General features: G+C 43.9%; 1 long non-coding RNA gene across 2 annotated transcripts in view; it reads right to left on the reverse strand.

The window, feature by feature from the left end:
• Positions 1-25,108, reverse strand: part of LOC125965552 (uncharacterized) — a 48,679-nt gene that overhangs the window by 6,729 nt on the left and 16,842 nt on the right. The gene's annotated exons all lie outside the window — the stretch shown is intronic.

Below are 25,108 nucleotides of genomic sequence, written 5' to 3' on the forward strand. Positions count from 1 at the left end.
CTGAAGAAGTCAAAGAGGAAATCAAAAAATACCTAGAAACAAATGACAATGAAAACACGACGACCCAAAACCTATGGGATGCAGCAAAAGCAGTTCTAAGAAGGAAGTTTATAGCAATACAATCCTACCTCAAGAAACAAGAAACATCTCAAATAAACAATCTAAACTTAACCTAAAGCAATTAGAGAAAGAAGAACAAAAAAACCCAAAGTCAGCAGAAGGAAAGAAATCATAAAGATCAGATCAGAAATAAATGAAAAAGAAATGAAGGAAACAATAGCAAAGATCAATAAAACTAAAAGCTGGTTCTTTGAGAAGATAAACAAAATTGATAAACCACTAGCCAGACTCATCAAGAAAAACATGGAAAAGACTAAAATCAAATAGAATTAGAAATGAAAAAGGAGAAGTAACAACTGACACTACAGAAATACAAAGGATCATGAGAGATTACTATAAGCAACTATATGCCAATAAAATGGACAACCTGGAAGAAATGGACAAATTCTTAGAAAAGCACAACCTTCCGAGACTGAACCAGGAAGAAATAGAAAATATAAACAGACCAATCACAAGCACTGAAATTGAAACTGTGATTAAAAATCTTCCAACAGGGCTTCCCTGGTGGCACAGTGGTTGAGAGTCCGTCTGCCGATGCAGGGGACACGGGTTTGTGCCCCAGTCCGGGAAGATCCCACATGCCACGGAGCGGCTGGGCCCGTGAGCCATGGCCGCTGGGCCTGCACGTCCGGAGCCTGTGCTCTGCAACAGGAGAGGCCACAGCAGTGAGAGGCCCGTGTACCGCAAAAAAAAAAAAAATCATCCAACAAACAAAAGCCCAGGACCACATGGCTTCACAGGCGAATTCTATCAAACATTTCGAGAAGAGCTAACACCTAACCTTCTCAAACTCTTCCAAAATATAGCAGAGGGAGGAACACTCCCAAACACTTTCTACAAGGCCACCATCACCATGATACCAAAACCAGAAAAGGATGTCACAAAGAAAGAAAACTACAGGCCAATATCACTGATGAACATAGATGCAAAAATCCTCAACAAAATACTAGCACACAGAATCCAGCAGCACATTAAAAGGATAATATACCATGACCAAGTGGGGTGTAACCCAGGAATGCAAGGATGCTTCGATATATGCAAATCAGGCTTCCCTGGTGGCGCAGTGGTTGAGAGTCCACCTGCCGATGCAGGGGACACGGGTTCGTGCCCCGGTCCAGGAAGATCCCACATGCCGTGGAGCGGCTAGGCCTGTGAGCCATGGCTGCTGAGCCTGCGCGTCCAAAGCCTGTGCTCTGCCATGGGAGAGGCCCGCGTACCGCAAAAAAAAAAATATATATATATATATATATATATATATATGCAAATCAATCAATGTGATAAACCATATTAGCAAACTGAAGGATAAAAACCATATGATCATCTCAATAGATGCAGAAAAAGCTTTTGACAAAATTCAACACCCATTTACGATAAAAAAATACTCTCCAGAAAGTAGGCATAGAGGGAACTTACCTCAACATAATGAAGGCCATATATGACAAACCCACAGCCAACATCGTTCTCAATGGTGAAAAACTGAAACCATTTCCTCTAAGATCAGGAACAAGAGAAGGTTTCTTACTCTCACCACTATTATTCAACATAGTTTTGGCAGTTTTAGCCACAGCAATCAGAGAAGAAAAATAAATTAAAGGAATCCAAATCAGAAAAGAAGAAGTAAAACTGTCACTGTTTGCAGATGACATGATACTATACATAGAGAATCCTAAAGATGCTACCAGAAAAATACTAGAGCTAATCGATGAATTTGATAAAGTAGCAGTATACAAAATTAATGCACAGAAATCTCTTGCATTCCTATACACTAATGATGAAAAATCAGAAAGATAAATTAAGGAAACACTCGCATTTACCATTGCAACAAAAAGAATAAAATAGGGCTTCCCTGGTGGCGCAGTGGTTGAGAGTCCGCCTGCCTTTGCAGGGGACCCGGGTTCATGCCCCGGTCCGGGAAGTTCCCACATGCCATGGAGCGGCTGGGCCCGTGAGCCATGGCCGCTGGGCCTGCACGTCTGGAGCCTGTGCTCCACAACGGGAGAGGCCACAGCAGTGAGAGGCCCGCGTACGCAAAAAAAAAAAAAAAGAATAAAATACCTAGGAATAAACCTACCTAAGGAGACAAAAGACATGTATGCAGAAAATTATAAGACACTGATGAAAGAAATTAAAGATGATACAAACAGATGGAGAGACATACCATGTTCTTGGATTGGAAGAATCAACATTGTGAAAATGACTCTACTACCCAAAGCAATCTACAGATTCAATGCAATTCCTATCAAACTACCAACGGAATTTTTCGCAGAACTAAAACAAAAAATTTCACAATTTGTATGGAAACACAAAAGACCCCAAATAGCCAAAGCAATCTTAAGAAAGAAAAACAGAGCTGGAGGAATCAGGCTCCCTGACTTTAGACCATACTACAAAGCTACAGTAATCAAGACAGTGTGGTAGTGACACAAAAACAGACATATAGATCAATGGAACAGGATAGAAAGCCCAGAGATAAACCCACACACATATGGTCACCTTATCTTTGATAAAGGAGGGAAGAATATACAATGGAGAAAAGACAGCCTCTTCAATAAGTGGTGCTGGGAAAACTGGACAGCTACATGTAAAAGAATGAAATTAGAACACTCCCTAACACCATACACAAAAATAAACTCAAAATGGATTAAAGACCTAAATTTAAGGCCAGACACAATCAAACTCTTAGGGGAAACATAGGCAGAACACTCTATGACATAAATCACAGCAAGATCCTTTTTGACCCACCTCCTAGTGAAATGGAAATAAAAACAAAAATAAGCAAATGGGACCTAATGAAACTTAAAAGCTTTTGCACAGCCAAGGAAACCATAAACAAGACGAAAAGACAACCCTCAGAATGGGAGAAAATATTTGCAAATGAAGCAACTGACAAAGGATTAATCTCCAAAATATACAAGCAACTTTTGCAGCTCAATATCAAAAAAACAAACAACCCAATCCAAAAACGGGCAGAAGCCCTAAACAGACATTTCTCCAAAGAAGATATACAAATTGCCAACAAACACATGAAAGGATGCTCAACATCATTAATCATTAGAGAAATGCAAATCAAAACTACAATGAGAGGGGCTTCCCTGGTGGCGCAGTAGTTGAGAGTCTGCCTGCCGATGCAGGGGACACGGGTTCATGCCCTGGTCTGGGAAGATCCCACATGCTGCGGAGCGGCTGGGCCCGTGAGCCATGGCCGCTGAGCCTGTGCGTCAGGAGCCTGTGTTCTGCAACAGGAGAGGCCACAACAGTGAGAGGCCCACGTACCGCAAAAAAAAAAAAAAAAGAAAAAGAAAAACAAAGTACAGTGAGGTATCACCTCACACCAGTCAGAATGGCCATCATCAAAAAATCTACAAACAGTAAATGCTGGAGAGGGTGTGAAGAAAAGGGAACCCTCTTGCACTGTTGGTGGGAATGCAAATTGATACAGCCACTATGGAGAACAGTACGGAGGTTCCTTAAAAAACTAAAAATAGAACTAACATATGACCCAGCGATGCCACTACTGGGTGTACACCCTGAGGAAACCATAATTCAAAAAGAGTCATGTACCCCAATGTTCATTGCAGCACTATTTACAATAGCCAGGACATGGAAGCAACCTAAGTGTCCATCATTGGATGAATGAATAAAGAAGATGTGGCACAAATATACAGTGGAATATTACTCAGCCATAAAAAGAAACAAAATTGACTTATTTGTACTGAGGTGGATGGACCTAGAGTCTGTCATACAGAGTGAAGTAAGTCGGAAAGAGGAAAACAAATACCGTATGCTAACACATATATATGGAATCTAAAAAAAAAAAAAAAGGTTCTGAAGAATCTAGGGGCAGGACACAGACATAGAGAATGAACTTGAGGACACGGGGAGGGGGAAGTGTAACCTGGGATGAAGTGAGAGAGTGGCATGGACATATATACACTACCAAATGTAAAATAGATAGCTAGTGGGAAGCAGCCACATAGCACAGGGAGATCAGCTCCGTGCTTTGTGTCCACCTAGAGGGGTGGGATAGGGAGTGTGGGAGGGAGACGCAAGAGGGAGGGGATATGGGGATATATGTATATGTATAGCTGATTCACTTTGTTATACAGCAGAAACTAACACCACTGTAAAGCAATTATACTCCAATAAAGATGTTTAAATAAATAAGACAAAAAAATACATCTTGATCTCAGAGTTATCATTAAAGATAAATGTTGGGGCTTCCCTGGTGGCGCAGTGGTTGAGAGTCCGCCTGTCAATGCAGGGGACACGGGTCTGTGCCCCGGTCCGGGAGGATCCCGTATGCCGCGGAGCGGCTGGGCCCGTGAGCCATGGCCGCTTAGCCTGCGCGTCCGGAGCCTGTGCTCCGCAACGGGAGAGGCCACAACAGTGAGAGGCCCGCGTACCGCAAAAAAAAAAAAAAAAGATAAATGTTAAAAACATGGCTGTGTAAATCTAAAATTTTTAGACATTTAAAGAAAATGGGTATGTTTACATAGACAGAAGGCAAAATGAAAAGTTAAAAAAGGCAATTTTTAAGCCATATATATATATATATATATATATAGTACGGTCAGTTGTTTTATATTAAAAGTTATGTGTTATAAGAGACATACTATCTAAGGCATAGATGTTATCAATGAAGACCTATTTTTTAGTATATACATTTCTAATAATAGTTCTCTTAAATAGAGCTATGCAATTCTTGAAGAAAAGGATAGCTTTTGTACCTAGTTTTGAAAATGAGATCCCTAACACCTGAATGTTAAAAATCTGATATTTATCAGTATGAGAAAGATAATTATAATCCAGTTCATTTGTACAGGAACTGACAAGGTTTTACTTTTTAATTGTGAAAAAATACACATAACGTAAAATTGACTCTTTAAACTGTTTTTAAGTGTACGGTTCAGTGGCATTAAGTACATTCACAAAGTTGTGCAACTATCACCACCACCCATCTCCAGAACTTTTCCATCATCTCAAACAGAGACTGTACCCATTAAAGACTAACAAATCTCTCCTCCTACCCCCCCTCAGCCCGTGGGAACTTCTACTATCTGTCTCTATAAATGTGACTATTCTAGGTACCATATATAAGTGGAATCACACAGTATTTGTTATTTTGTATTTGGCTTGTTTCACTGAGCATAATGTCTTTAAGGTTCATCCATGTTGTAGCATGTGACAGAATTTCATTCTTTTTTTAAGGCTGAATAATATTCCACAGTATATCCACTGCACATTTTGTTTATCCACTCATCAGTTGATGATGGACATTTGGGTTGCTTCCACCTTTTGGACATGGTGAATAATGCTGCTGTGTTGTTTTTTTTAAGTAGTAAAATTATTATAGACTTTTCCTTTAGAACTTCCGCTCCCCCCAGAGTTAATAACTGTCTTTTTTTTTTTTGCTTTTGCTTAGTTGTTGGTAATTATCATTAATTTATTCCCAAACTCTTCCTGAGTTGAGTAAATCTCTTCACAACACAAACATTCGTATCAGGTATTCTATAAGTTTCATCTGCTTGAAGAAATCCCTCCTGGTCGGGGGATGAGGGTGGGTGAAATGGGTGAAGGGGGTTACAAGACATAATCTTCTAGTTATAAAATAAATAAGTCATGGTGGTGGAATGCACAGCTTGGTGACTATAGTTAGTAATCCTGTATTGTATATTTGAATGTTGCTAACAAAAACAGACATAATAGATCAATGGAACAGAATAGAGAGCCCAGAAGTAAACCCACACATTTACAGTCAACTAATCTTCGACAAAGCAGGCAAGAATATATGATGGAGGGCTTCCCTGGTGGCACAGTGGTTGAGAGTCTGCCTGCCGATGCAGGAGACACGGGTTCGTGCCCCGGTCCAGGAAGATCCCACATGCTGCGGAGCGGCTGGGCCCGTGAGCCATGGCCACTGAGCCTGCAAGTCTGGAGCCTGTGCTCCGCAACGGGAGAGGCCACAACAGTGAGAGGCCCGCGTACCACAAAAAAAAAAAAAAAAAAAAAGAATATATGATGGAGAAAAGACAGTCTCTTCAGCAAGTGGTATTAGAAAAGCTGGACAGCCTTCTGTAAATCAGTGAAGTTAGAACACACCCTCACACCATGCACAAAAATAAACTCAAAGTGGTTTAAAGACTTAAATATAAGACATGACACCATAAAACTCCTAGAAGACTTTCTAGGAGGCAAAACATTCTCTGTCATAAATCATAGCAATATTTTCTTAGAGCAGTCTCCCAAAGCAAAAGAAATAAAAGCAAAAATAAACAAATGGGACCCAATCAAACTTAAAAGCTTTTGCACAGCAAAGGAAACCACAAACAGAACAAAAAGACAACCTACAGAATGGGAGAAAATATTTCCAAAGGATGTGACTGACAAGGGGTTAATTTCCAAAGTATACAAACAGCTTATACAACTCAATATCAAAAAACCCAAGCAACCTATTCAAAAAATGGGCAGAAGACATACATATGGCCAACAGGCACATTAAAAGATGCTAAGCATCACTAGTTATTAGAGAAATGCAAATCAAAACTACAATGAGGTATCACCTCATGCCAGTCAGAACGGCCAAAAATTTACAAACAATAAATGTTGCTGGAGAGGGTGTGGAGAAAAGGGAGCCCTCCTGCACTGTTGGTGGGAATGTAAATTGGTGCAACCACTATGGAAAGCAGTATGGCGGTTCCTTAAAAAACTAAAAATAGAGTTATCTCATTATCCAGCAATCCCACTCCTGGGCATGTATCCAGAAAAGAAAAACATATAATTCGAAAAGAGACATGCATGACCCCCAGTGTTTAGCAGCGCTATTTAAAATAGCCAAGACATGCAAGCAAACTAAATGTCCATCAACAGATGAGTGGATAAAGAAGATGTGGTACATACATACAATGGAATATTGTTCAGCCATAAAAAAGAATGAAATACTGCCATTTGCAGCAACTTGGATGGACCTAGAGATTATCATACTGATTAAAGTAAGTCAGAGAAAGATAAATATCATATGATATCACTTATATGTGAAATCTAAAAAATAATACAGGGACTTCCCTGGTGGCGCAGTGGTTAAGAATCCGCCTGCCAATGCAGGGGACACGGGTTCGATCTCTGGTCTGAGAAGATCCCACATGCCGCAGAGCAACTAAGCCCGTGCGCCACAACTACTGAGCCCGTGCTCTAGAGCCTGCAAGCCACAACTACTTAGCCCATGCACTTAGAGCCTGTGCTCCTCAACAAGAGAAGCCATTGCAATGAGAAGCCTGTGCACCGCAACAAAGAGTAGCCCCCGCTCGCCGCAACTAGAGAAAGCCTGCGGGTAGGAAAGAAAACCCAGCGCAGCCAAAAAGAAATAAATAAATAAATTAATTAATTAAAAAGAGAGAACTACAAAAAAAATTTTTTTTTAAATACAAATGAATTTATTTACAAAACTGAAACAGACTCACAGACATAGAAAAAAACTTATGGTTACCAAAGGGGAAGGAGGGGAATAAATTAGGAGTATGGGATTAACAGATACACACTACTATATACAAAATAAACAACAGGATTTACTATATAGCACAGGGAGCTATCTTCATTATCTTATAATAACCTATAATCAAAAAGAATCTGAAAAACACACACATATATATAAAACTGAATCATATTGCTCTACACCTGAAACTAACACAGTATTGTAAATCAACTATACTTCAATTAGAAAAAAAAGGTGCTAAAAGTAAATCAAAATTCTTCATCACAAGAAGAAACATTTTTTTTTTTTTTTTTTTTGCGGTACGCGGGCCCCTCACTGCTGTGGCCTCTCCCGCTGCGGAGCACAGGCTCCGGACGTGCAGGCTCAGCGGCCATGGCTCACGGGCCCAGCCGCTCCGCGGCATGTGGGATCTTCCCGGACTGGGACACGAACCCGTGTCCCCTGCATCAGCAGGCGGACTCTCAACCGCTGCGCCACCAGGGAAGCCCAAGAAGAAAAATTTTTAACTAGGCACAACCACCTATTGTGATCATTTCACAGTATATACAAATATCGAATCATTATGTTGTATGCCTGAAAATAATATAATGTTATATGTCAATTTTACCTCAAAAATATATTAATTTTTTAAAAAAAGATATTGCAGCCTCAAAAAGAGAGAAAGAAAGAAAGAAATAAAGAGAAAGAGAGAGAGAGGGAGGGAGGGAGGAAGGAAGGAAGGAAAAAAGGGGGAAAGGGAGAAAGAAATCCTCCCTAGAATCTTCTGACTTGCTCTAATCTGAGCCCATTGCTCTCCAGACCTGCTTCTCCACTGTTGATGTGGAAGTTTCCTCCATCTTCCCACTAAGGGTTCCTGTTGCCTGTTGAGTGTTGGTTGGACATTGTCTTCTGTTTGTGGAGTTGCCATTGAGAGGTCAAAAGCCACTCTGGTTCTTTGTACATTTTATGAAACCTTCAGTAATCAGGATGTTCTATCATTTCTAGAACATAAAACTTGTGGGGGGAGAGGGTTCAACCTAAACACCCTTCTTGCTTGGTCCCCAGTGCAGGAGAAAACAAGTATATTAGGGGTGGCAGAGAGTTCCTGTGGTAGATCAGCAGTCAGTAAACATGGCTGTTATGGGAAGAAAAGGAAAGTGGGTTGTTTTTTTTTAATTGAATAAATATGGTAAATGAATGAATGAATTGCCCTTAAGAATAGGAGAAAGGAAGTCCCCTTTCTTCCCTCCCTCCCTCCCTCCTTCCTTCCTTCCTTCTTTCTTTCTTTCTCTCTCTCTCTCTCTCTCCCTCTCCCTCTCTCTCTCTCCCTCCCTCCCTCCCTCTCTCCCTTCCTCCCTCCCTCCCTCCCTCTCTCCCTTCCTCCCTCCCTCCCTCCCTCTCTCTCTCTCTCTCTCCCTCTCCCTCCCTCCCTCCCTCCCTCCCTCTCTCCCTCTCTCCCTCTCCCTCTCCCTCCCTCTCTCTCTCTCTCTCTCTCATCTGTAGCCCTTTCCACAAATGGTTCCTTCATCTGGAAGAATAATTTCCCCCACAGACAGTCAGACCTCTTTCCTGAAAATGAAACACATGCAGGCAGCCTGCTCTGGCGGCACCTCCCAGGCTCCACCTGCTTCCTCCTAGTCAAGTGAAAGCGGAGTGACAAGGGGAGGTCCACCAGGCCAGCCCAGGTGACAGAGGAGGAGTGGCCACATCTGGCTCCATCCCACCAGGCTTCAACTGTGCTCTCCACTGCTGGGGGAACCGTCCAGCTCCTTCCTCCATTTCTCTCAGTCTGTCGGCCCTGTGTCCCACCCCCAATGGGCTCCCACGGCACCTCATCCAATTCACCTTTCTCCTTGCAACTTCAGCAATTTAGCTGCTCAGTTCAGTTTCACATTTCTTGGATTAATCCATTTCTGCTACCCACCCTAATCTAACCACTATTTATCTTGCCAAGTCGCCAAGAGAAAAAAACCCAGCCTAGACCTCAAATCACCTTTACTCCTTGTCTCCATTGATGCCACATGCTCCACACTCCTTGGGGATCCAACCCTCCAACTTCAGCATGTCTCCTCTCCAGCTAAACATTCACCTGCCATGATTTTTTTTAATTAATTAATTAATTAAGTTTTGGCTGCGTTGGGTCTTCATTGCTGCGCGCGGGCTTTCTCTAGTTGCGGCGAGCCGGGGCTACTCTTCATTGGGGTGCACGGGCTTCTCATTGCAGTGGCTTCTCTTGTTATGGAGCACAGGCTCAGTAGTCGTGGCACGTGGGCTCAGGAGTTGTGGCACACAGGTGTAGCTGCTCCGTGGCATGTGGGATCTTCCCGGAGCAGGGCTCGAACCCGTGTCTCCTTCATTGGCAGGTGGATTCTTAACCACTGCGCCACCAGGGAAGTCCATGCCATGACTTTTAAAATGTCATCTTGTATATTTCAAAATCGTCAGTATGCGTGGTGGTAAATGGTTTACATGACCACATTAAGAATTCATAGAGAATAGAGAAGACACTGAGACAGCTATGCCCTCCTTAATCATTCCTTTATCTCTCTTTATTTCCTTGGTTGTTATACTCGTCAGGGACTTGACCATGTCCTGCTTAGAATGAATTGTCCCGTCCCTTTCTCAGCTCCACACCACACGCCAGCACCAGACTAACCTTTGGAAAGGTTCTCTCCTCATATCATTCACCATCTCAAAATCTCACTGACTCCCCACTGGCAGCTCCCCAGCCTGGCATCCAAAGCCCTCCACAACTGTGTCCCAATCTACCCTCTACTCACACTAGGCTTTCCTGCCTCTGTACTTTTGATCCATGCCCCTCCCCCCAATGCAACACTCTCCCACCTTCTCCGTATATCTGCTAGATTCACCTTAAGCCTTGCTTCTCCGTGAGACCCTCCCAGGTCACCAAAGCCCATGGTTCATTTCTTAAATTCATCCAACCATCTATCCATCCTTCCTTCCATCTTTTCATTCAGCAAATATTTTTTTTTTTAGTACCTATTATGAGTCAGGCATTGCGCTGAGTTCTGGGGAAGCATAAATAAATGTCATGCTTTCCGTGCTGATGGGATTGACAGTCCACCATTTAGTTTGCACACACCTTGTACCAGATGTAGTACAAGGCATTTAAAACACGTTGTTATAAATTATCTTCACAGTAACACTGTGAGGGAGGCATTAAATTACTGATTTTATTGACAGTAGAACAGAGGCTCAGTGGGGTCAGGTTATCTGTCCATGGTTACTCCGACGGTAATTAGCAGCGTCTGTAACAGCCTGCCCTGATGCCCGGGCTCCTGGGTGACACTCCTTCTCACCTCTTCCCCCACCTCTTTCTCTTTCCCCTCTTCCCACTCTTTCCTCTGAGTTCAAAGCATTTGGTAATTGATCAAATACTGTATGTTTTCTCTTTGCATTTTCTTAACTTTAATTTTTTGTGTGCTTATATTTCCCCAATTAGATTTGTAAATGTCGAGAGACAGAGTAAGTTGGAAAAGGATGCTGTTAAGAATATTGCGACTTTTACAGAAAAGGATTCATATATTCCAGTTGTAACAGCTTTGTAATGTCAACACCTCAATATTTTATGCAGCTAGAAGGAAGTCATTCATGAGTTAAACATAGATCACTAACACTTTCAAACAGTGACCTCCAAACTTTTAAATTATGAGGACCACTTTATTATTAAAAATTGCAAATCTGCTCATAAACAAAGTTATGCTTCTTTTAGCAACCGATGGAGGAAAGAACGTAGTGACAAACACTGCCGTGCATTTAACGATACTTTGAAACAAATTTGTACTTTATGAACCACAAGCACATATTCCTACTTTTGAAAAATAGTAGATGTAGGTGTAAAACATGATGTATGTGGTTATAGATGATGCAAAACCATGACGAAACTCTTCACCTCCTCAGGCATGCACGTCCCAGAGACTAGAAACCACTGATCTACGAGTTTGCTGACCCTGAGCTGAGAGTGGGCAGGATGGGTGGCACCTTGTAAAGGGGCATTCGTCCCTTCTGAGTCCGGAATTCTCTTTGGGGCGGAATGTTAATGTAGGGCAGAGCTCTGACATTTCTCTCTCTTCCACACTCAACAAGAATACAAAGTGGGGGCTTGCGGGGTTGGGGGCCGGTGTCTCACCTCACAGATTACACAATATAATTACTACAGGTGTTAATGGCATTTACAGTAGTGGGTTCAGTGCGATGAATTTAAATACAATTGAGTGAGTTCATTTTGCCTGCCTCTTTCCTCTCCGCAGTCCAAGCCTCAGAGGAATCTGAGCTGACAGATACGAGTTCAGTCAAAGTTGGAAGTGAGCCAACGGTCAAGGTCAACCGCTAAGAGGATGTTTGCCATGGGAAGAAGAGAATCACCCTCCACCCCTGTGCCCTTGGGCGAATCTTATATTGTCACTCTTCTTTGTGACATGGCCATGAGCTTGCAGGAAATCATTTGAAGCAAAAAACTGACAACTTATTGCACAGCTCGAAAAGGCTATTCATTGTAAAGTAATTACCCTCCAATAAAGATGTAAAAAAGAAAAAAAAGAAAGAAAAGGCTATTCAATATGTTTTTCATACATCTATCAAATACTTCCTTGAAGAAGCCTAGAGATCCTTCTGACATGAGACTTTAAACCTCACAGCAATGCACAGACGTCGGTGGTGACTCTCACTCTTGGCAGTAGAGCTAAAAGGACAGGGGCAGCCTAAATGTCAGTCAGCTGTTACTCCCAGGAAAAGAAGCCCCCCACCATGAAGGACTGCAATGCATTGTTGTTAATTAACTGGCAAAGAGATTGGGTTTAGTTTAAAAAGTGATAATGATTTGGATTCATGACCATCTAACCAATCCAGAGTTTGTCGTGATTTATTCTAGAGAAACATGCACAATACTATTATCTTTATCCCAAAATGCATTTAGAGTTCTTATTATGTACATGGCATAATTAAAAGCAGTAATATTTTATTTTAGGAAATTAGGTGTTTCTTGAACTCTGAAGGTGAAATCTATAAATACTCTATTTGGGCTCCCAAGTCTCCCCGGGTGTGAAGAACAGACCCTCCCCCTTGGAAAATTCAGCCTCTAACACAATGCCTGGCACATAAAAGGGCTCAGGGAATAAAATAATGAATGAGTTAATAAACAAGACGCCTGTGGCTTCAGCAAACAAATGTATAAACACAGACACCCTCATTCAAGGAAAACTCAGGCTCGACCCTCAGGCTGATCATCAAAAAGCCACACAGGTTAATAGCTGGTTTTACTATCGTTTTCCCCTTCCAGGTCTGGATTCCTTAGTCTTTACATCAAAAGCACAAGTAGAAAAGGAATCCTCCAAGGTTGTACATCCCTTTTGTGTGATAAATAGTAAAATCAATTCAGGACTTCTCTGGTGGTGCAGTGGTTAAGAATCTGCCTGCCAATGCAGGGGACACAGGTTCAATCCCTGGTCGGGGAAGATCCCACATGCCGCGGAGCAACTCAGCCCGTGCACCACAACTACTGAGCCTGCGCTCTAGAGCCTGCGAGCCACAACTACTGAGCCTACAAGCCACAACTACTGAAGCCCGTGCACCTAGAGCCCATGCTCCGCAACAAGAGAAGCCACCACAATGAGAAGCCCGTGCACCGCAACAAACTAGAGAAAGCCCAGGCACAGCAACAAAGACCCAACGCAGCCAAAAATAAATAAATAAATAAATAAATTTATTTTTTAAAACTGGGGCTACGCTTACTGCAGAGCCCAAACCAATCAGCCAGATAAAAAAAAAGTCTAGGCTCTGCAGGTCATACGGTCATCTAGCCTGTATTTTCCTAAATGTTTTCTTCTCTGGTATCATTAAAGACCTTATTCACCTGCTGGTAAACAATGAATACAGATTAGTGGTCATTAATCAAGGTCTTGGGTCACTTAATAGGATGGCTCAATGGGTGTTTTCTATTGCGCTGAGCATCTGATGGGTCATCAGGGTGACCAGGTCGAGCACAGCTGCATTCTAACCACGTTCTGTCTCAGAAGGATATGCCCCTCTCGTTCTCTACCCGCACTTATGGCTGAAGAAAGCAAAACACGTGGGAACACAGGGGCCATATCCGTGCCTATTAGGCCTTCAGATTTGCCTGCTGCCCTCCCCCGCTCCATGAGGCCTGCCATCCAGCACCCCTCTTTCACTGGCATCGGTGTCAGGACTGTAAGAGCCATTAGCTCCCAAAGCCTTCACTGCCAGCATCCACCCTTTACCTTGTTTTCCCCAATCCCGAGAATTGGCGGAAGAGACAAGTAATTCCCATTTACGGAAAAAAAAACCTCTAAGAGGCTTTTTATTATTTTTCATACTCCCAAGTAAAAGTCTTTGCAGCACTGCATGAAAAAGCAGTGAGATTTTCAAGTTAAATGTATCTGCATTCCACAAGAGCACCCCCAGCTCACAGAGACAGTCCCACCTCTATCCCTAATAAGTGTCGGATTCTGCGCAAGATTTCATGAATAAAAAGGAGTTCTGGTGCTTTTACAAGTGTGACAACAGGAGTCCCAGCAGCTCGGGAGTGGCAAGAGTGGCAATGTCCAGCCACTCAGCTCTGCGAAGGCTCTCGCTGTGCTGTCCCCACAAACACCCAGGTGCACTCCACCCCAGCCTCTGCCAAGATGCCCAGGAGAGACAGCAGTTCAGCTCAAACTGGCCCTCTGTATCCATGGTTCCACATCTGCAGATTCAACCAACCGCAGATCAAAAATAAAATTATTCTTTTAATTCAAGAAAGTTCCCCAGAACAAAACTTGAACTTGCCATCCAACAACTATTTACAAAACATTTGCTTTGTATTTACAGCTATTTACATAACATTTACATTGTATTAGGTATTAAAAGTCATCTAGTAGTTAAAAAAAAAGTCATCTAGAAATGATTTAAAGTACACGGGGGCATATGCGTAGGTTATATGCAAATACTACATCACTTTACATAAGGGACTTGAGCATCTGTGGGTTTTGGCATCTCCAGCGGTCCAGGAATGAATCTCCCTGATACCGAGCCCAAGGAGAGACCCACCAAATGTCATCCAAATCTGATCCTGCAAACGGTGATGTGAAAAAAAAAAAAAAATTGCAGACAAAAGGAAAAGGGGATGCGAAAGGAAAACGAGCCGAAGTGACCAACCAAGAAATGAAGGAAGACACACCTGCAGAAATACAGCCGCTAAGGAAAGGCCAGCCTCTGTGGAGCAGGGGAGAAAGAAGCCGAATCTGACCAATGTAAAGGGAGTCTCACCAGTTGTCCTGGTGCCCCCCTTCTTGTACAGTCCAGAGGAATTGTTCTATCAACTATTTTGTAAATGCAAGATTTTAATTGTTCTAGAAATACACTGTTAAGAAGTAGGATACCCACTCTATGCCTTAAAATTTTTTTATAAGTATAAATACATTTTTTAAGAAGTGAGTTCATCGGCTGGTTGGTTGTTTTCAGTACCACCAAAGATTAATGAAATATCAATTTAAAGGAGGCTTTGATCATAGGCTGGGGCTGGGGGGAAAGTGTGCTGGCAGTTTTTAATGTAACAAGAAGCATAGCCAGATGGCAACTGGAAGTCATAATCATGCATTTAACTTGTAAACATTTCCTATGACTTACTTTATCTCCTTGTTGTCTTTTGGTAGAATTATGTATAAAATTGTTCCCTGACCCTTGCTCTTCCTAACAGAATTGGGCGCTCTCTGTGACAACTTTGTTCTCAGCCCAGCTTTTCCTAATAACGCTGTTAAAGTGCTGTGAAAAATTGGAAAATTTTGAGCATGTAGTGTATATGATATTAAATGATGACCTAGTAGAATTTTAGTTAACAAGTTATCAATGTTTTAAAATCATGGTCTATATTTTTCCAGCTGTATTGAGATATAACAGAATAACACTGTGTGAGTTTAAGGTGTACAATGTGGTGATTTGATACATGCATATGTATCAAAATGATTATCACAGTAGGGTTAGTTAACACCTCTATCACCTCGTATAATTGTGTGTGTGTGTGTGTGTGTGTGTGGTAAGAATATTAAAGATCTAGTCTCTTAATAACTTTCAAGTATATAATACAGTACTGTTAACTATAGTCACTATGCTGTACATTACATCCCCAGAACTTATTCATCTTATAACTGGAGTTTGTACTCTTTGACTAACATCTCCCCATTACCCCCACTCCTTAGCTACTGGTAATCACCTCTCTGCTCTGTTTCTATGTCTGTTTTTTTAAGATTCCACAGATAAGTGAGATGATGCAATATTTGTCTGTCTGACTTACTGCACTTAGCAGAATGCCCTCAAAGTCCTTGCAGAACCTCTTTTTAAGAACAATTTGTCTCCAAATTTTAAGCTGGAAAGTCAATAGAATAACTGGAAAAAAATTATATAGCTTTTAAATTTTTCAATGCTTGCATTAAGAACTATATAGAAATTGATCATCATGCATATATACTGATCACCAAATGAAAACCAGTAAAACATCAATTAAAGAGGAAGAAAGTCTGAAAACACAAGGCCTGGTAGAAATCATAGGTAGAGAGACAGGGGCTCCCGACCCAGAGAGGTTCTGTAACTTGTCTGACATCACAGAGCAAGACATGAGTCATGCCTTCAGGGTCCGACCCGCCCAGCCCAGGGTTGTGCCCATTACCCCACGTGGCTTCCTTGAGGCAACTCATCATCGTACAGTCATGCATGGCTCGCAAAGCCAAAGAGCCAAAAATGGGTTCAAATCTAGATTTTCTCATTTGCTAGGTTGCCGGTGGCAGTGATTCCCAACCCACACTGTGTATCAGGTCATCTGAAGGAGCTAGGAAAAAAATACAGTCTCTCGGACTCCTTTTCCAGAGAGTCCGACTCATTCGTTCTCGGGTGGGGCCCAGGCATTTTAATTTTTAGAGAAACATCCTCAGGTGCAGCTGATTAGATGGAAATCAGTGCTCCACGGCTCTGGTTCTCCCCCCTGGGCACCCACTGGAGTCACTCGGGGGAGCTTTGAAAGCTACATGCCTGAGTCCCAGCTTCAGAGAGGCTGATTCACCTAGTCTGAGGCTCAGCCTCAGCACAAAGGCAGGTGACTCCATCGTGTAGCCAGGGACGAGAACCAGTGCTCATGGGCTCCTCGAACCGGGTAGCTCTAGTCTAAGTTATCTCCCAAGGAAGTTGCAGGGACCTGATCATTGCCATTCCTAAAATTCCAGAGCTGTCAAAGCGCATTAAAGGCTTGCTGATAGACTTGTCTAAGGAGGCTCGATGTTAATGGACAGGTGAGAAGGAAAGGGCAAGCTTAAGAAATAACGAGCGTTTAGTATGAAAAGGTCCCGAGGGTAGATTATGCAGTCAGTCAAGCAAACATTACGACGTTATTTTACAAACGCACAGGTGGCACTTTTGGGGGCAGTAGAGGCTACTCTCCAAAGCCTGGCATCTCCTTATTTCCGAGGATATTTCGAGAGTGGAAATGAGCAAATTCTACCCACCTTAACTAATTCCTATCACAGGCAGAATCACTCTTGACCGAGTCTAATGGCAATCCTGCCACAAGGCTCTCGAGAACAGGATAATTCATTTACCAGATGCTGTGCCCCGTAGGTGAGCAACAAAGGATGCTACAATGAAGGCTATGACCCACCAACGGGAATTCATACCATAGAAGAGCTATTTTCCTGAATGACTAAGAAAACTGATTTCCCCATTAAACGTTATTTAGCAAGAATGGTAAGTGAACAAGTAGGCTAGCAAAGCTGTCTAGGCTGCATAGGCCACATCTGGAATAAACATGGTGGGGAAGACATTTATCAGCCTATTAACAGGGCCTATTTTGGCATGGAGGGACTATGGTGATTTTTATTGTCTCCTTTATATTTTTCTATCTTTCCTAAATGTTTTATCAAGTATTACTCTTTTTAAAAAATTATTTATTTTTGGCTGCATCAGGTCTTAGTTGCAGCACGCGCGATCTTCGCTGCAGCATGCGCGATCTTTCGTTGTGGCATGCGGGCTTCTCTCTAGTTGTGGCACAGTGGCTCTCTAGTTGTGGCGCATGGGCTTAGTTGCCCCATGGCATGTGGGATCCTAGTTGCCTGACCAGGGATTGAACCCGCGTCCCCTGTGTTGGAAGGCGGATTCTCAACCACTGCACCACCAGGGAAGTCCCCTAGAGTAGGTTCTTATACATTTGTTGAACAAGTGAACTTCCTCTCAAAGAAGAATGGTAGCCCTTTATAACGATAACATATGTTTATTTACGTGGAGCCATTTTCAAAGCATGTGAGACTTGCAGCTCCAAATGGGATCCCCAGAACGGCAGAACTGACAGCTCCTGGGAATTTCTTAGAAATTCAGTATCTTAGCCTCCTGCTTCCTCCCTCTGTTCCCTCCCCCTACACACACCCCACTGAATCAGTTTTAATAAAATCCCCAGGCAACTCTCATGCCGTTCAACTTTGAGAAGAATTGGTCTAGAGCATCGTCCCTCAACCTTGGCTGCACTTTAGGAATCAATGGGGACTCCAACATACAGATGCCTGGGTTCCAGCCCCCAAGAGTCTGATTTAATCAGTCTGAGAACCAGAATTCTTAAAAATGCCCCCAGTGTGCAGCCAGGGAGAAGAACCATTTGCTCAGCATCCTAGCTTGAGAGCTTCAAAACTCCTGCAGTATTTTGTAAGCCAGTGTCTCACCTTCACAGTGATTTCTCTCCTCTTTACTACTCAACCTTCCCTTATCGTATTACTTTTCCTCTTCCAAAAAATACTTCCTAGTTTCCTTTGTCAAAAAATTTTGCAGTTTACAGAGGACAAAACCTCACGCTGGTCAAGTAATTTGACCATGCTCATATTTCCGGCAAACCATGAAACAGGGATTCAGACCCATAGGTCTGTCCCCAAGGTGTGTGTGTGTGTGTGAGTGTGTGTGTGAATAGATTAATTATGGTAAAACACAGATATCATAAAATCGTCCACTTTCACCATTCTTAAGTGTCCAGTTCAGTGGCATTAAGTACATTCACATTGTTGTACAGCCAGCACCACCCTCCATCTCCAGACTTTTTCATCTTCCCAAACTGAAGCTCTGTCCCCATTAAACACTAACTCCCCCCTCCCTCCCCCAGCCCTTCTTCTTTCTGTCTCTGTGAATCTGACCACTCTGGGCACTTCATACAAATGGGATCACGCAGTATTTATCTTTTTGTGGCTGGCTTACTTCACTTAGAAGAATGTTGTCAAGGCCCATCTATGTTGTGGCATGTGTTAGAATCTCCTTCCTTCTCAAGGCCAAATAATATTCCATAGTACGTATAGACCACATTTCATTTTCACCTAGTGATGGCCGCTTGGGATACATCCACCTTTTGGCTATTGTGAATAATGCTGCTGTGAGCATGGGAGTACAAATATCTCTTTGAAATCCTGCTTTCTTTGGGGTATATATCCAGCAATGGGATTGTTGGGTCATACGGTAATTCCATGTTTAATTTTTTGAGGAACCGCCATCCTGTTTTCCACAGGGGCTGAACCATTTTACACTCCCACTAACAGGGCGCCGGGATTCCAATTATCCACATGTCTGCCAATACTTGTTTTGGGGTTTGGGATTTTTTTGATAGCAGCCCTCCTGATGGATGTGAGATGTGTCCCTGAAACCCATACCAAGTCTTTCCCTTCTAGAATTTTTCTTCTTAACTCAGTAGCAGTAGCACACACACAACGGAAAGACCTTGATCACAGTGCAGGAATGCGCGAGGATCCACGCCCATTCCATCCCTCTGCCCTCAGCTTGGTGTCTTTAGGTTGGCAGCGTGGAATCATACAAAGCCTCCGCCTCGCTCTAGCCCCCGACCTCCTTGATGTCAAAGTATGCTTCCCCCTCTTTTCTCTTTTCTACACTCTCAGGATTCTCTGTAAACACTCCGGAAACATTTAGAAAAGAAAACAAATCATGTTTCGGGAGAGATCAGCCTATTTTAACTCCATTCATTTTAATGGGCATGCTCTTTCAGGAAACCTGCTCGGACTTGATCACGGGAGCTTGGTGTAGGCAAATTCTCCGCCCGCCCTTCAGAACCTGGGCAGAGGGTGTGGCTCCCAGGCGGGCGGGAGGGTGACTCACAGCGGCTCACCTCTCAGCGGCGGGGGCTCCACCCTGGGCGTGCCGTGCTGTCCTCCTCCCTGTCTTCCCTCCGTGGGCTTCAGCCTCCCAGGCCTTCCTTGCTTCCAGGCTCCCTGGGAAGCTGGGGCTGGAAAAACATGGTGATGAATCACAGCCCCCCTGACCCCTCCAGGGAAGGCAGCAGCAGCTCCAGAATGACTCGTGGAGAATCAGGACCCAAGCTCCCAGCTCAGAAGCCGTGACAGTTTCAGAGCAAATTATTGTTCAAAGGTCTCCTGACCAGAGCTGCTCGCTCCAGAAGGAGGACCACTGCCAACCTGGACCAGAGCAAGCCAGCTGTAATCAGGACGCCGATGGACTTAATGTGCCCAGCAAGTGCAGTCAATTAAGCTTGGGTGCATGCCGACAAGCTAAAAAGCACCCACAGCTGGTTGTTGGGAACGAAATTGGTGCAGCCGCTGTGGAGAACAGCATGCAGCTTCCTTAAAAAACTAAAAATAGAGTTACCATATGTTCCAGCAATCCTACCCCTGGGCATATATCTGGACAAAATTCAAATTTGAAAAGATACATGCACCCCTATGTTCACAGCAGCACTATTTACAATAGCCAAGACATGGAAGCAACCTAAAAGTCCATCGACAGATGAATGGATAAAGAAGATGTGGCACATATATACAATGGAATATTACTCAGCCATAAAAAGGATGAAATAATGCCATTTGAAGCAACATGGATGGACCTAGAGATTATCATACTAAGTGAAGTAACTCAAAGACAAATATCATATATCACTTATATGTCAAATCTAAAAAAGTGATACAAATGAACTTATTTACAAAACAGAAACAGATGCACAGACAGAAAACAGATTTATGGTTACCGAAGGGGAAAGGCGGAGGGGGGGATAAATTAGGAGTTTGGGATTAACAGATACACACCACTATATAAAACAGGTAAACATTGGGGCTTCCCTGGTGGCGCAGTGGTTGAGAGTCCGCCTGCCGATGCAGGGGACGGGTTCGTGCCCCGGTCCGAGAGGATCCCACATGCCGCGGAGCGGCTGGGCCCGTGAGCCATGGCCGCTGAGCCTGCGCGTCCGGAGCCTGTGCTCCGCAACGGGAGAGGCCACAACAGTGAGAGGCCCGCGTACCGCAAAAAAAAAAAAAAAAAAAAAAAAAAAGATAAACAAGAACTTACTGTGTAGTACAGTATCTTGTAGTAACCTATAATGGAAAAGAATCTGAAAAGAATATATATATATGTAAAACTAAATCACTTTGCTGGACACCTGAAACTAACACAACATTGTAAATCAATTACTTCAATAGAAAAAATTAAAAAATAAAAAATAAAAAATAATCACCCAGTGTTGGAATCATACACTTGTAGCATTTTAGGGCTGAAGGGGATTTTTCAATCTATAACATCAAGGAATTTCAGGATAAAAATAATGTGCAGTATTGATCTTACCCAGAGTCGCGACGGAACTGGCTTACACTGTCTCGTCAGAACCAACTGTTAAATTTTCAGGAAATGTGTGAACCAGTTAATTTCAAGTTGGTAGCTTGAAACGGGCCTTTGGTGGGATCCTCACACCACAGAAATTGACAAACACTCCAAATCAGGGCTTCCCTCTCTCCCACTCCTCCACCAAGAACTGGGTGTTTAGAAATTTACTAGAACATCATTGATCTTACACAAGCCTTTTATTTATAGATAAGAAAACTGAGCCCCAGAGAGAGGAAATGACTCATCTAGGGTCACACTATAAATTAGTGTCAGAATTCAGAATCCAAATCCTTTCTGTCCTGGTCCAGTGAATGGCTACCTAAAGCACAGCCCTGTTACCCACAGCCCAGAGTCCTGCCAAAAAATAAAGCCATGTTAGAGGGTGTAATTGCAGTAAAAACAGGGAGTGAGAGGTGAATAGCTATCTTGAAAACAGGTTCTCAGGGGAAGAGATTGCTCACTATGAGGCCCACCCTGGAATTTGCTCTAGTAGTTTAAGCTGAGGGATGAGCACTGTTTTTGTCATATTTGTGTGGAATGCAACAGGAAGACTTGACCACAACGGTGTATTTGTGATACCGTCAACAAGAAGAGGCTTGGTTGCCCTTGAAAAAAAAAGAGGAAGGAATTCCCTGGCGGTCCAGTGGTTAGGACTCTGCTTTCACTGCCGAGGGCCTGGGTTCAATCCCATGTCAGGATACTAAGATCCCGCAAGCTGCTCAGTGCGGCCAAAAAAAAAAAATTAAGTTAAATTTTAAAAAAAGAAAAAGAAAAAAAGGTGGCATGTTTGGAAAACTTGGGATAAACAGATTGACCACAAGTAAGAAGAAACTAAGATTCGTAGCCTGAAAATCCATCATTTTGGCTGCATTACCAGACTTGCTCTACTGTTTTCTGTGACGCACGTGGCTCCCAAACAAAAGCAAACGGACTTTGATGCTCACAACTTTATCCACAGTGTGACTTTCCTGTCCTTTCACAGCTGAACTCAGAGCCCTGGTTTAGGACTTTTATGGGCAAAAGGAGAGAACACATGCCATAAGCCAGAAGAGCAGGCAGGGGAAGGACAGATGCAGGAGGTGTAAACCCAGACTGGGGGGAATATTCCAATTGGGTCTCAAGAGCTGGGCTCAGAAAGGTGCTCAGAAAGGCCCAGCACCCCCTGCTGCAGAGGGCAGGGAGCCTGGGAGAAACAGAGAGGCCTCTGCTTTTTCCTGGTTTAATCACCCACCAGTGACAGCAGAGCAGGGACTGGGCAGCCCCACTGCACAGGATGAGGAAAAGAGGAAACAGTATACTTCCAAAGCAGGAGGGAAGAGGCGAACATCTCTAAGGGGCTGTGGATTCCTTTCCCTCCACGCTCCCTCTGTAACCCCTTGTGGTTGCTCTGGTCAACCCAGCCTCACTACTGATATGCTCTTCCAAAAATCACTGCTGCTGCCTCATCATTTTCCAGAGGCTCCTCCGTCCCGGCTCCCGGGGCCACCGTCGTGCTCACTCCCTCTGACTCTGACAGCAATGCCCTCCGCTCTCACACACCCCCCCACCCCACCCTTCATCGCTCTGCCTACGTGAGGCTGCACAGCTGTCACCTCTTTAACCTATGATTGTCCTCTCAGCCCTGAGGATAGCCACAGTCTCACCTGAAGAGTGACATGACTCCTGGTGTCACTGGTGGCAGGACAAGAGGTCCCTCACAATGGGCAAAGGAAAAGAGAACTCAGATCCTGGGTGGGCAGCCCTCCTGCCCAGACTCCAGATGCCGGCTGTAGAGTCAGGGATGCCTGTGTGAGGGGTGCAGACGGGAGCCAGTCACGTGGAAATATCCAGTCCTTGGAAGGAGGATGCCCGGCAAGGACCCCCTTTGAGGCTGGGCTGTGGAGAACCCTGCTCTCTGGGATGAAACCCAGGAAGCTGGCTGTGCTGGACTAGAACCATATACCTTGCAAATCTGATATTCACTGTATCGTTTCTGTTCTCTGTTTAGTACTTGGAAAAGTCTTTTTTTAATTTAAGTTTCAGTATGTCACAGCAGTAGTAAGAAGAAAAAGGGAAAGGGTTGTATCTACTCTTTGGCCAAAATATGACAGAAGTGGCAGCGTGCTACATCATCGAGGCTCTGGGTGTTGAAGCAATTTTTTATTTCTGTCACCTCCTCTTTGAAATGCCTCTTCCAGACTTCCGAGCCTCTCACCCGCCCTAATTCTCCTGCACCTGCCTTTGGGGTCACCTTTCCCCCTTCTCCTCCTCCCCTAAGGGGGCTCTTTCCCAAAGGGATGCTCTGTGCCCTTCTGCCTGCCTCTTCACTCTGCCCTCACAAGGTCATCTGCTGTCAAGACTTCAGCTGCGACCTCCATGAGGATGATCCCAAACGTTTATCTCTAGCCTTGACCTTTCTCCAGACCAATTTCAACCTTCTCCTGGGCCACACTGCCTGGACAGGTGATTGCTGTCATAAAACAACATTTCCAAAACGGAATTTCTTTCTTTCAACCCAAGCCCCCAAATTTCAGAATGACCTTGGACAACCTCTCCATTCTTCAGCCTCACATCTAGTTACCAAAGCCTATCAACTCCATGTCCACTGATCTCTCTACCACGCCCGCCCTCTTCTTTCCAGCACCCGTGTCCCCACCCGACCCAGGCTGCATCACCTCTTCCCTGCACTGCTGCAAAGCCCCCTGACCTGGACTCCCCACTTCCAGGCTCTATAACCACTTGAAATCAACCAGGTCAACCTTGACAGCTTTCCCTTCATCAAGCCCAGGCGAGGATGTCTTCTCCTCTGCCTGAAACACCTTGCTCTGCTTGTGTTCAAGGACACAGATGGTGCCCCTTCCCCAAAGTCTACCACTGCCTCTCCCCAAACACTACCTGCAGTCCTGTTTCTTCTCCCTAGAAAGCTTTTCCTTGCAATGTCACCTGCCCAAAGCTCTTTTCTCCTAATCCAAAATCTGCTTCAAATGACACGGCCCGCTTGGATTCTTCTCTGATACCCTCACCCAGGTTGCCTCACTGTCTTGCCCCAGAGTGCGGCAGGGTTCCGCATGGTACCCACCACTTTGCCCTGTATCACAGCATCGCCTGTGCTCCCTCTTCCTTTCCCCACCTTAGCGATGCCTCCACCTCTCACTGTCCGAGCCAGAAACTTGGAAATGACTCCACATTCCTCCTTCTCCCTCATTCGACACTCAAGTCCTCTCAAATCCGCGTCTGAAATCTCTCTCAACCTTCCTCGCAGGTGGTAGCTCAGGCCATCCTCATCCCGGGAGCAGGGGCGGGGTTTCCCAAGCAGCAGTGCGATAGGCAGCCCCAGTCTCCACCCTGCTCGCTACCTGTGTGACCTCGGGGAGGTTACTCGGCTTTTAGCTTTTCTGAGCCTCAGTTTCCTCATCTGCAAAAGGGGTTCAAAAAAAAAAAACTCTCCAAAATTTTATACACAAACACACACCGAGAGAAACCAGCAAAAGCCAGACACAAAAGGCCACATGTTGTGTGATTTCATTTACACGAAATATTGATTACAATCAGAACTCTACCCAGTCAATGCGGGTCCTCGGTTTTCTCATCTATAAGATGAGGTTAGATCAACTGACCTCTAAAGTCATATTGAGTTCTGTTTTTTGATTCCTTATTTATAAAAATGACTGTTAGATAGGCTGATGGAAGAGAACCCATATAGCAATCCCCGGGGAGGGTGTGGTGGTCCCTCCATTTCAGCGGCACTGAGATAGAGTGGGGATGACCCTGGAGGTTTGGATTCTTCTGCTGGTTTGAGCATTTACCTTGGGAATGATTTTAGGGTTCATTAAATCCTCCAGGCCTTTGTTTTTATTTATTTATTTACTTATTTATTTGGTTGCACCA

Source organism: Orcinus orca, chromosome 10 (genome assembly GCF_937001465.1).
Source record: "Orcinus orca chromosome 10, mOrcOrc1.1, whole genome shotgun sequence".
Lineage (NCBI taxonomy): Eukaryota > Metazoa > Chordata > Mammalia > Artiodactyla > Delphinidae > Orcinus > Orcinus orca.